The sequence below is a fragment of the Jaculus jaculus genome, chromosome 12 (assembly GCF_020740685.1).
Source record: "Jaculus jaculus isolate mJacJac1 chromosome 12, mJacJac1.mat.Y.cur, whole genome shotgun sequence".
NCBI classification, from domain to species: domain Eukaryota; kingdom Metazoa; phylum Chordata; class Mammalia; order Rodentia; family Dipodidae; genus Jaculus; species Jaculus jaculus.
In genome coordinates, this window is record NC_059113.1 from 46,595,492 (window position 1) to 46,607,575 (window position 12,084).

Below are 12,084 nucleotides of genomic sequence, written 5' to 3' on the forward strand. Positions count from 1 at the left end.
CTTTATCCTTTAAGTTTTAGAAAACATGTCAGGTTCAGGAAGGAAGACTACAGAAGACTAGCTGTCTCTTGCCTGTGTCTTTTGAAACCTCTGGTCTTTCCACCTGCTGAACTTGGATACCACTAGTTTTGTGGAGCATTGAAGAACTTCTGTCTAGCACTGCTTTTGTTGTTGTAATTACCAGAATGTTCTAGATTGAAACATAAAATTATAGCACTATGCCCTTTTCTTTAGAGGTTGAATAGCTTGGGAATGTAGCAGATTCACTAACATGAAGACAAGTTATCTGTCTTTAGAATAGCAGCAAAATAGCAGTTAAATATCCCTACTCAGGTCCAAGGTTTCTGCTAGTAGAGTAGACTTCTTTTCACAACTTACTGATGGTGATTTCTCTGAGATATTCTCACAGGCCTCCAGTGTTTTTGAATCAAATTGTAAATGGATAATGATAAAGGAAGTGGCATCACACAAAATAAAAATCCAAATAACACAAATGTAAAATAAACAAAATAAGGACCTACCTTATTGTTCATATAAATAACTTCATAAAATATTCATTTTATGTCTGTATATAAATGCAGACTAGTGAAATTTAAGACTAAGGGAATCATACTATTTATACAAAGAAACAGTTATATGGTTCCTACAAAAAAATCACTTTAAGTATAAAAAACACAATGTTTAAAATAAATGAATTTTAAATTGGCATCATATCAACACTAAGTACAGAAAGGCTATAGTGGTTTTATTTTCATAGTGAGCAAGATATCTATAACAGAAGTAGCATTACTAAATATAAATGGGTCATTTTATAAGATAAGTGATTAATTTTCTCCTACTAATGTGCACACACCCAAGAGAACTTCAAAACACATAAAAAAAGAAGCCAGCAGTAAGGTAAAGATATGCAAGATTCCACAATTGCTCAGGTCTGGGGGCACAAACCTGTTATGGTAGCTACTCAGGAGGCTGAGGTAGAGGACCAAAAGTTCAAGGCCAGCCTGAGAAGTGTAGTGAAACCCTGTCTCAAAAGTGAAAAAATAAATAAATAAAAAGATGGGCTCAGGATATAGAAGAAGAACACATAGCATTGACAAGGTTCAAGGTTCAATACCCAGTACCTCCTGAGAAAAGACTCCATGGTCATTGAGCTTTTTGACAACCTCTCATCAATTTAGTTTAAAAATATGTAAATTAGTAAAGTCTCATACACTGAATAAAATACTAGATCTGTGACCTATCTAATCAATTGTGCATGGCATACTCAAAAGATAGGTCTTTATGAATATGCCATAAAAATTAATATCCATACTTTTTAGCAACTAAAATTGTATTAAATTGTATAAAATATATTCAAGAAGAGAATGAAAGTAGTGATTTTAATATGAAAGTACAAAGAGTGGCTTTTTTTTGGTGAAAGTGAATGTGTTTGAATATTAAGAGAATAAATAGCAGTGTTCTTATATCTTCTAGGAAGTAAAGAAGGAATACTTTCCAACCAATACCCTAATAAATAAAAAGAAGAAAGATTAGAAAAATAGGCAAGAAGACTTACAGACTGGTGTTCCTCATTAGTGTAGAAGTAAAAAGTTCTTCCACAAATATAAGCCATCATAGCGCAATAATATATTAAGGATATAAGAGTAAGATAGCTCATTATTTGATGTCTGTTATTAAGTCGTCAGGCAGAATGACTTCTACATTCAACTGCATCACAGTCATAGGGAACAACTTCAGGTAGTATCTCCCACAGTGAACTAGGAAAGTGACAACACTGTAGAGTTTGAACAAAGGGAGATAATGGCTCTAAGATGGAAGAAAATGAAGAAGGTAAGTCATATATTCAGCAGCATTTTACTGTCTGGAAGTAGTTCTTAGTTGTAGGGTTAAGAGAAGCATGGGATAATTAGGTGGCCTGCAAGAGCTAGGAAGGCAGATGTTGGCTTTTGGGATAGGTAAGGGGGCTAGAATTTTCAGAACAAAGCACAATAGACTGAAAAGGTGATGAGGCTGAGTGCTAATGTGCACATGTAAGAAGAAAATATAGAAAATTAGCCAGGCGTGGTGGCGCACACCTTTAATCCCAGCACTCAGGAGGCAGAAGTAGGAGGATTGCCATGAGTTCGAGGCCACCCTGAGACTCCATAGTGAATTTCAGGTCAGCCTGGGCTAGAGTGAGACCCTACCTTGAAAAACAAAACAAACAAAAAAAGAAAATATAGAAATTTAAACAAGAGCCATAAGGAAGGATGGGGCTAAACAATTCCTAGAGCTTTTATGGGATTACACTAATAGAGGAAGGGCATGTCACACACCACAGAGAGTTCAGGGGTACTGATGAGTGTTATTCAGGATAGTTTGGTGGACAGGAAAATTCACCCTAGGCTGAAAACTTCCATGGAGCTTCCCTTAGTCAGTTTATTATAGTCAGAACAAACTTTAGCAGTATGTTAACATGGCATAGCTAACTCTCAAACAACAGAAAGCTCCCCATGTATGCTAGACAATCAAAATTCATGAGGCATGCAAAGGTATGGAGCAATATAACTCATAGACAGTTATAAAGTCAATGTATAGAAACAGATCCATAACTGACAGAAATGATAGATCCGGCAGGAGATAAAAACTACTAATTAGAAACGGGTGCCATATGCTCAAGAAGGGTGAAAAGAATATGAATATTATATAAAATACAATGTCCAAAAGTGAAAAAGTAAAAACATGCTGGCTGTAATGAACAGAAGACCAGACCTCATGAAAAGACTGGTAACCTAGAAGACATAGTAACAGGAATGACTTGAAGCACAGAAATAAAGATAAAAATAATAAGTAAGTCATCAAATAATCATCTCTTCTGTACATTGGGCTCCAATATGCATATAATTAATGGTTGATTTAATAAATATTGACAAACTTTCAGAAAAGCTATAAATCAACAACTCAGGTTAAGGAGAAGGCTCAGGATATAAGAGGGCTTGCCACAGAATCATGAAGCATGAGAGAGCTTGATTCACCTGCAGCTTGATTTCCACCCATGTAGAAAGCAGGCAATGGCTTTACATACCTTAACCACAGTCCTGTGGGGAACAGACACTAGAAGTTCACTGGCCAGTCAGTCTGATTGAAAATGGCAGTACTGCATTCAGTGAGAGATTCCACCTTAAGGAAACATGTAGGTGAGTGCTTCACCCAATATTCTCCTCTTGCTCATTTTATATATGACATTCTCAAGTTTTCTCTATAAAGGATAGCTAAAATTCTGGTTAGGATAGTATCAGTAAGAAAGGGTTGATGAATACTCCCTGCACAGTACACACACACACACACACACACACACACACACACCACCTCTCTGTAGTACTTGGAAACTTATTGCTCAAGACATATATAAGCATAATCTATGTGTAAATAACAACCTGACTACCATATTATGTAGTAAGTGGGTCATTCCATTGAAAGCTAAACAAAAGCACAATCAATAAAGAGCAAAGCATGGGCATCAGCATTTACATCCCACATAGAAAGATAGCATAGTTAGCTAATGTCCACATAAGTTAAGGAAAAAGTCAAAAGAAAAACAAAAATCAGATAGTATGCAATATTTTGCTTGAAATATTCTACAAAATTGGAACTGCTACTCTCATTTCCAATAAAAAAAATCCTAATTCCTACAATTGCAAAGAAGTGAGAAAAGGTTATGAAATAAAGTAGGGAAAGCCTACAGAATCACTCAGCATGGGTACAAATGGAGCAGACAGATGTGTTAAGATTTGACGATCAAATCAGCTATAAAACTCTGTTCAAATAGGGTTTGGAAGTTGCTCAGTGGTTAAAGGCCAAATGAAAAGTGACACACCCATCTGTAATTCCAACTCCAAGTGCATCCACAGTAATGGTGGTGGGGGGGGGGGTTGTAGAGTCAGCAGAATCTGTAAGCTTGCTGGCCAGCTAAACTGCCTTCCCAGTGGCAAAAAATAAAAAATAAAAAAAGCCACAGGACAGTCCCTGTCTCAAACAAGATAGGAGAATAACACCTTGAGGTTATGAGGTACACACACACACACACACACACACACACACACACACAGTCAAATATGTTCAAATAAGTACACAAAGTATGCTGAGAGAATTATAGGAGCATATGTAATAGTTATTCTATAAGTAATTGCTCTACAACTAGTGATTATTTGTTTTTAATAAACCACCAGATATAACAGAATTGAATATTTAAAACATGAAAAGGTCACTGGGTAGACACAAGGGAGATTTAAGATGACTACATAAAAGTCCACTGAAATTGAAACAGATCAGTAGAAATTACTCAGTCTTCAAAGCATGAAAGGAAAAAATGGGAAAAATAAAATGAACCCAGCCTGAGAGACCCTATGGTTCAATACCAAGCACACAATGGAATAAAACAGATCAAGTGGAGTTCCCAAGGGAGAGTAATAGGAGAAATTGATAAAAAGATATATGAAGAAGTAATGGATGAAAGCCAAATCAGATGATAAACAGTGGTGTTATACCCAAGAAAGCTCACATCCTCCAGGCCTTAACGTAACCATTCTTAAACAGCCAACAACAGTCAAACTTCTGAAATTCAAGAATAGGAGAAAGCTCTGGAAGTATCAAGGGGAAAGTGACTCATCACACACAGAGGAGAAGCAATATGATTAAGAGCTGACTTGCCTTTATCAATAGAGTACATGAGAATGCTGTGGAATACATTACTCTTATTTTCAGCTTTGATGAGTTTTGAGTCTTGTTGGTGTCCACCACCATGTGTGTGGAGAAGCTTCTCTGGCAGGCAGTGACAGCAGCACTCATGTTCTTTCTTCCACCTCCTCTGCAGTGTTCCTTGAGCTCTGGAGGGTGTGGTGGGGATGACTCATCCGGTGCTAAGCAGTAGGCTTTCTCTTCTTCTTGTCCCATGGAGAACCATGTGTCTCCTTAGTATTTACTATCATCTGTTGAAAAAAATAAAAAACTTTTCTGAGACATCCCTTTTCTGCCCTCCATGACTCAGGGAGTACAGAAGAGGAGAAAAGAATGTCAGAACTGTACGATAGGAAGAAGTATTCTGGGACATGATCATGAACCTACTGTCCATTTCATGAGCTCACTAGAGTTGTAATTACCCAGATGAGACCTGCCCAAATCTGAGCCTATCAACATTTTGACAGAGTAAGCACAGGAGATCAAAGAGAATATGGCAATACTACAAAAGAAGGACTACTTGTAAAGAGATGGATGCTCAGGGGAATGCAGTTGAGGAGGTGCCGAAGAGGGTAACAGAACCATAATACAATCACATAGCAATATGTTCATGTGTTAAAACCCTAAATTTAAAAAAAATGTTAAAGTGAAAGTGAGCCCCACTTATGGGCCAAATAAAATAGCCCAAGATTTGGAGTCAAGCCTTAGTAGTCAGTTTAGTAGGAATCGATATTAGAAATAATATCTTCAAGAAAATGGTAAGTAGGTATTAGAGAATAAGGATCCAGGGGAGCCTAGCTACCTGCCTAGAGCTACAGGTATTGGCCAAGAGAAGGGAAACCAAGGAGGAGTCTGTTGACCTGTCTGTGTGGTATTAGAGGTAAGGAAAGGAATCTAAAGAAACCAAGGAGACTAGCAAAAAGAGCTATACAGAGTGAGACCTGAGTTTCAAAAATAAGATGAACTATAATCAGTGAAAGGTATTTGAGGAAACTGAACAATCAGGGATATAATGACCCAGAAGGATTAGGAAAAAAAATCCCCTTAGCTCATAAGAAGCCAAGGATACTTCTTGCTCACACAGTCAGAGGAGATATCAGCATTCAAAGAGCACTGGGAACAGTAATCAGAAGATTTTGCCTTAGCAATCAGGCAAAACTCAGCATTCAGTGTGTGCGGCTGTGCTGTCTCCAAGCAAACCTTACAGCAGTGCCCAAGATGACTGGACTTTCCAAGTAACTTAACTGTATCCCAAGAAGAAATCCAAGAACTTTATAGGAACATCTAGATACTCAGCAGCTAAGAAGGTAAAAATAAATGAGAACATACAAGTAAAAAAAGGAGTAGGCTGACATGTATGGAACTAGAAAGGCATGACTAATAATGAAAAGAAAAGAAATTGGATTAAATAAATAACTGACAAATTAAAAATTTACTGCCACTGTTTTCAGTACATTCAAGATATTAGGGGGATGGTGGGACAGATGAAGAAGAAGCAAGGGAGATGTTTTCAAGTGAGTAGAGATGAAAGCATATTTGGTGAGATGAAAATGCATTAAATAAGGTTAATTGCAATGTAAGTTGCAAAGTAAAATATGAAAGAAAGAACTCATAAATATAGAAATAAAATAAATGTACCACAAATCAAAGAAAACATCCAAGGGAACAAAGCATTGGTGAGATATGAATAAGTTAAATAGTTTAGTATTGTGGTGGTTTGAATAGATGGCCCCCAATATATTCAGTTTTTTATTGTTTTTAGTTTGCATCTGCAGCCACATGGCTAGAGGCAGTGTCACTGGGTGGATCTTAAGTTGTGGTGGTGGGTTTCAGATTTCAATCTAAAGATATGCAAAGTGTGCCTAGCTGGAGTTCCTGAAGTATGCCGTGGCTTTTGGCTTTTGGCTTGTGTTTCTCTCTCTCTCTGCTTGGTCCTGTGAAGGCAGGCCAGTTTCTTCTGCCATGATGGAACTTCCCCTGGATCTCAAGCTTCAATAAATATCCCTTCCTCCATATCTATGTCTGGTCTGAAAGTTCATCTATAGCTGTCTGCTATAGAACTTGGTACCTGGAGTGGGGCAAGACCTGACCATGTGGATGTTGATCTTTTGGAACCTTTGTTTTGGAGAAATGGGCATGGACTTGGTGATTGCAAATGAAGATGTCTTCTGGAGTGGTAAGCCAAGTTTTATGGACTATTCTGATGAGAGTTTGAGAATTCTAAGTGCAGGCAATATTGAACTTCGAGGCTTGACCTATGAGCTTTCTAATGGGAAGGAAAGACTACAGAGGACTTTGTTGGAATTGAACTACTGGCATAAAGGCTGGTTGTGCCCTGCTTCCCAGGCCCAGGGAGGTTGATCAAGGTTACATTTGTTATGGACTGATGTGCTTGGCTAGAGATATTAGACTGAGAGATTTAAGATTTTTAAGCTGGAAAACCTCAAGCAAGTTAAAATTTCAGGCACTGAGACTGGTTTTAGGTTACTGAATCTGCTATTGTCAAACACATTAGCAATCTTAAGGAAGATGGTCCATTTGCTTTACCATCGAAAGGATGCCTGAGGAAAGACTATCATAGAAATGCAAACATTTTTGGAAAGAGTTGGTTGGAGAAGAAACCTGCATTTCAAGGCTATGATTTGTTTTGTACCTGAATTAAGAATATGTCAGTGACCTGAACAACTGGTATTAGTTTCAGAAGTATGAAAAAATGCATGAAGTGGTCGTGAATTACACATGGTTCCAGGAGCTGCTGCTGAAATGCAGCATGAGGCAGGGCCTGATGCCATGATAGGCTGAAAGAGCCTTTGGAAGATGGACCATAGTTTGCATGAAGACCTGAAGATGTTTTGTATATACCAAGACAATGCAAGGGCTACCATAGAGTACACTGCTGGCCTGAGATGTAAGGTTTTCCTGGCTACTCTGCCCAGCTGGAGGGGCAAAATTGGAAAATCTGGAGGCTGTCAGTCCCTGGTTGAATTGAAATTGAACTGCCAAAGTTTGATGTTTGTTTGATGGTGGTTGAGTTTGCATTGTTTTAATAGCTCTTTGCTATGCCTTATAACAGTTGAAAATGTTTACTCTGTGCCTTCATATGTTAGAAATGTTTAACTTGTTTAATTTTATAGGTCTTAATATCTTAAATTGGTCAAGACTGTGGGGACCTTTGAAATTGAACTGAGTATAATTTACAATGTGTGGTGGTTATAAATCTATTGGGAGCCAGGGGTAGAATGTAGTATTTTGAATAGATGGCTCCCAATATATTCAGTTTTTTATTGTTTGTAGTTTGCATCTGCAACCACCTGGCTGGAAGTAGTGTCACAGGGTGGATTTTAAGGTGTGGTGATGGGTTTCAGATTTCAATCTAAAGATATGCAAAGTGTGCCTAGCTGGAGTTCCTGTGGCTTTTGGCTTTTGGCTTGTGTTTATCACTCTCTGCTTGGTCCTGTGAAGGCAGGCAAGTTTCTTCTGCCATAATGGAACTTCCCCTGGATCTGGAAGCTTCAATAAATATCCCTTCCTCCATATCTGTGTCTGGTCTGAAAGTTCATCTCAGCAAACCTTAAGCTGTCTGCTACAAGTATATATTAATAATCTCTGGGAGCCAGGCGTGGTGGCACACACCTGTAATCCCAGCACTCGGGAGGCAGAGGTAGGAGGATCACCATGAGTTCGAGGCCACCCTGAGACTACATAGTGAATTCCAGGTCAGCCTGGGCTAGAGTGAGACCCTACCTCGAAAAAAAAAAAAAAAGAGAATCTCTGGCCAAGTGCCACATATCCTCTCTCTTATGTGGATCCTAGCTCCTGATTATTGGGCTTCTGTGCGAGAAGGAAAAAACTCAGTAGCAGAGGTCAATAAGCTAAAAAGGAGACATAAAGGGAAGAGAAAGGAAGGGAGGAGTGTACTTAATAGGTTGATATTGTATATATTTAAGTAGAAGAATAGATTAACAGGGGTGAAAAGGCCCAAAGTGAGGTCAGGGGAAGAGATTAAGTAAAGGACAGGTGGAGGGAGGGCTAATCAAAATCTAAGAGGATATAAATAAATCATATGGAATCTTCTGGCTTTGGACAATGGAACACTCAGGAGCCGTAGATCATTGCTAGAAAATTTTCAGTGCCAGGGATGGGATACCTTCCAGTGAGTTGTTGGCCAGGGATTTCCCTGATGCCCCCAAAACATTATAGGTCATTGCCAAGGCCCTTGGTTTCCCACCAGGAATAGATGGTAAGACCCTATTGCTGAAGATTCCACATACTTGGGCTGCAAGGCCACTGAGAAATCCTGCTGGAACCGAGCTGATAACCTCCTCCATGTAGACTAGCTGACAGAAAGCTGGAGGAAGCCATTCTACATGCAGTTCAATGGGAGAAAGAGATACCACCAGTGAAGATACTCAACAGCGGACACTGCAAGCCTTATAATTGGCCAGCCAGGCCAAATGAGACAACAGTTGCAATAGTGGCACGTCTCTCATGATGGAATCCAACTGCCCTCCAATTGGACTGGAGGCCTGCTCAATGGGAGGGAATACATCCCTGTACTGAAAACTTAAAACAGGAGTAGTCATGAACCCTAAGAGTGTAGCATCTGCTGATGTCTGGATAAATGTATATACTATGCTTATCAAACTGCCCAGTAAGCACATCTCTTAATATTTATACCCTTATATTAATGGGACTCTCACTTTGAGTAGAGAATCTTCTCTTTTCAGATGGCAGTGACCATGGGACAACTCAGAAGGTATCATAGTGCTGGAAAGAAGTTACTGGAGTACTGAGTAACATCTCGATCACACCTTCCAAGGCTCAGGGTCTAATGCAGAAGAGGTGGTGGAAGGAACGTAAGAGCCAAAGGAAGGGTAGGACTCCTTACAACGTGCTCCCTCCAGACATAAAATGGCCTGGATATCCATGACCACATAGTGCCTGACACTACCTACACAAGAGCATCATAAGAGGAGGAAAAGATCATGACATCAAAATAAGAGAGAGACTGATTGAGATGTGGAGGGGATATGATGGAGAATGGAATTTCAAAGGGGAAAGTGGGGAGGGAGGGTATTACCATGGGATATTTTTTATAATCATGGAAACATTAATAAAAATTGAGAAAAAAAAGGCATCTCTGATGGGGATGGCATAATTTGAAAAGTACATGAGAAACTAATAGCTTTTTTTTTTTTTTTGATTTTTCAAATGTGAAAACTGCAAACTTTCAGGTGGAGTATTCTGAGGAATGTTAAGTGTAAGAAATAAGAATTAGACATATTCATCTCTCCATAGAGCAAAGTCAAGTCCAAATGTGTTAAAGATCTCAATATAAGACCTGAAACTCTTCTACTAGAAGAAAAGATAAGAGGCACTCTCCATGATACAGGAATGGGGAAACACTTCCTGAGTAAAGCCTTAGTAGCCCAGGAAATTAAAAAGCTCACTTAACCAATGGGATCTCATGAAGCTATAAAGCTTTTGCACAAACATACCATAAGCAGAGCCAATAGACTACCCACTGAATGGGAGAAAATCTGTGTCAGCTATACCATTGATAGACACTAACATCTAGAATCTACAAAGAACTCAAAAAACCAAACAATAAAAAAAATTAGGCGCGGCAGAGGAGCGGGGGAAGGGAGGGAAGGGGACTGTCCAGGAGCGCAGGACTACCGCCTCGGCGGGCCAGCAGGCACCATGGTGGTCATGCTGGCCTTCAGGGTGATCGCGGGTCTGTAGGCCAAGGCGCTGGCGGCCCTGTTTCTGGAGCACTACAGCCTGGCGGTCCCTCCATCCCCGCTGCCTGAGCCCCTACGCCCGCGGAGGCCCCTGCCCACTCGGAAGCCGGCAACATTTTCTGGGGTCTGCAGATATCCGACATCCACCTGTGCAGGTTTCGCGATCCCGGCAGAGCGGTCGACTTCGAGAAGTTCTGTTCAGAAACTGTTGACATCATTCAGCCAGCTCTTGTCTTAGCCACAAGAGACCTGACAGATGCCAAAACAAGGGAACAACTGGGGTCCAGACAACATGAGGTTGAATGGCAAACTTACCAGGGTGTTTTGAAGAAGACAAGGGTCATGGAGAAAACCAAGTGGCTGGATATCAGAGGAAATCATGATGTGTATAACATTCCAAGTCTGGAGAGTGTCAAGAATTATTACAGAAAATACTCTGCTGTGCCGAGGGACGGCTCTTTCCATTATGTGCACAGTACTCCCTTTGGCAACTATTCTTTCATCTCTGTGGACGCCACCCAAAAGCCAGGGCCCACGAGACCTTTTAATTTCTTTGGAATTTTAGATGAGGAATAAATGAAGGAACTCATATTGCTGTTCAAGGAAAGCAGTCAGAGTAATCAAACAATTTGGTTTGGGCATTTTACAACATCTATTATACTGTCTCCATCACCAGCAAGCCGAACAATAATGAGCTCTGCTACAGCTTATTTGTGTGGACACCTCCATACTCTTGGTGGACTGACGTCTGTTTTACATACTCGTCACTCCAAAGGCACTTTGGAACTTGAGGTGGGAGGCTGGAAAGACAACAGAGGGTACTGGATCTTTGCCTTTGATCATGACCTCTTTAGCTTTGCAGATGTAGGCTTTGGCAAGTGGCCCATGGTTCTTATCACCAATCCTAAACCACTCCTCTATAGTTGTGCTAAACATGAACCACTAGAAAGACTCTTCCACTCAACACACATCAGAGTGTTGGCATTTCCTTCTCCTCCATTACTTCTGTCATTGTTAAGATTGATGGAAGTAATTTAGGCCAAGCTACTCATTTGTCTTGTCCTATTTTCATACTGAAGTGGAATCCCAGAAACTATAGCAATGGGACATATACCAGCATGGAGAAACCTGGAATAAACATGGCATGAGTCCTCATATGAGATGTAAACAGGATGCATTTATCCTAGCAGGAGATGCCTGTTATGGAGATACCTGTACATAGTTCCAGCTACCCAAAAAGATGAGGTCAGAGGATCACTTGAACATAGGGTCTCAAGGCTAGACTGAGCAGCATCATAGGGTCCTGTATATTAAAAATAAAGGAAAGAAGAAGGGGAATATAGAAATCTAGGACAAATGAGAAGAGGATATGGTGTAGAAAGAGAGGCTCATAAACTTATACAAAATTACAACTAGGCAGAAGCAGCTCTGCTGGCCTACTGCACAATGGGATGACTGTTTAGCATCTGTACATTGCATATCTCAGAAAAGGCAGACAAAATACAAGCACATTTTGTAGACTGTCAGAGACATGATAAATATTTAAAGTACCTGATATACTAATTACCACGGTTTAATATTTGCTTATACATTAGACTATCACACTGTACGTATAAATATGTAC

At 39.8% G+C, this 12,084-nt stretch overlaps 1 pseudogene; it reads left to right on the forward strand.

Annotated features, from left to right (window-relative positions):
• The first annotated feature begins 10,419 nt into the window (after positions 1 to 10,419).
• LOC123453578 lies at positions 10,420 to 11,608 on the forward strand (annotated as a pseudogene).
• The last annotated feature ends 476 nt before the right edge of the window (positions 11,609 to 12,084 follow it).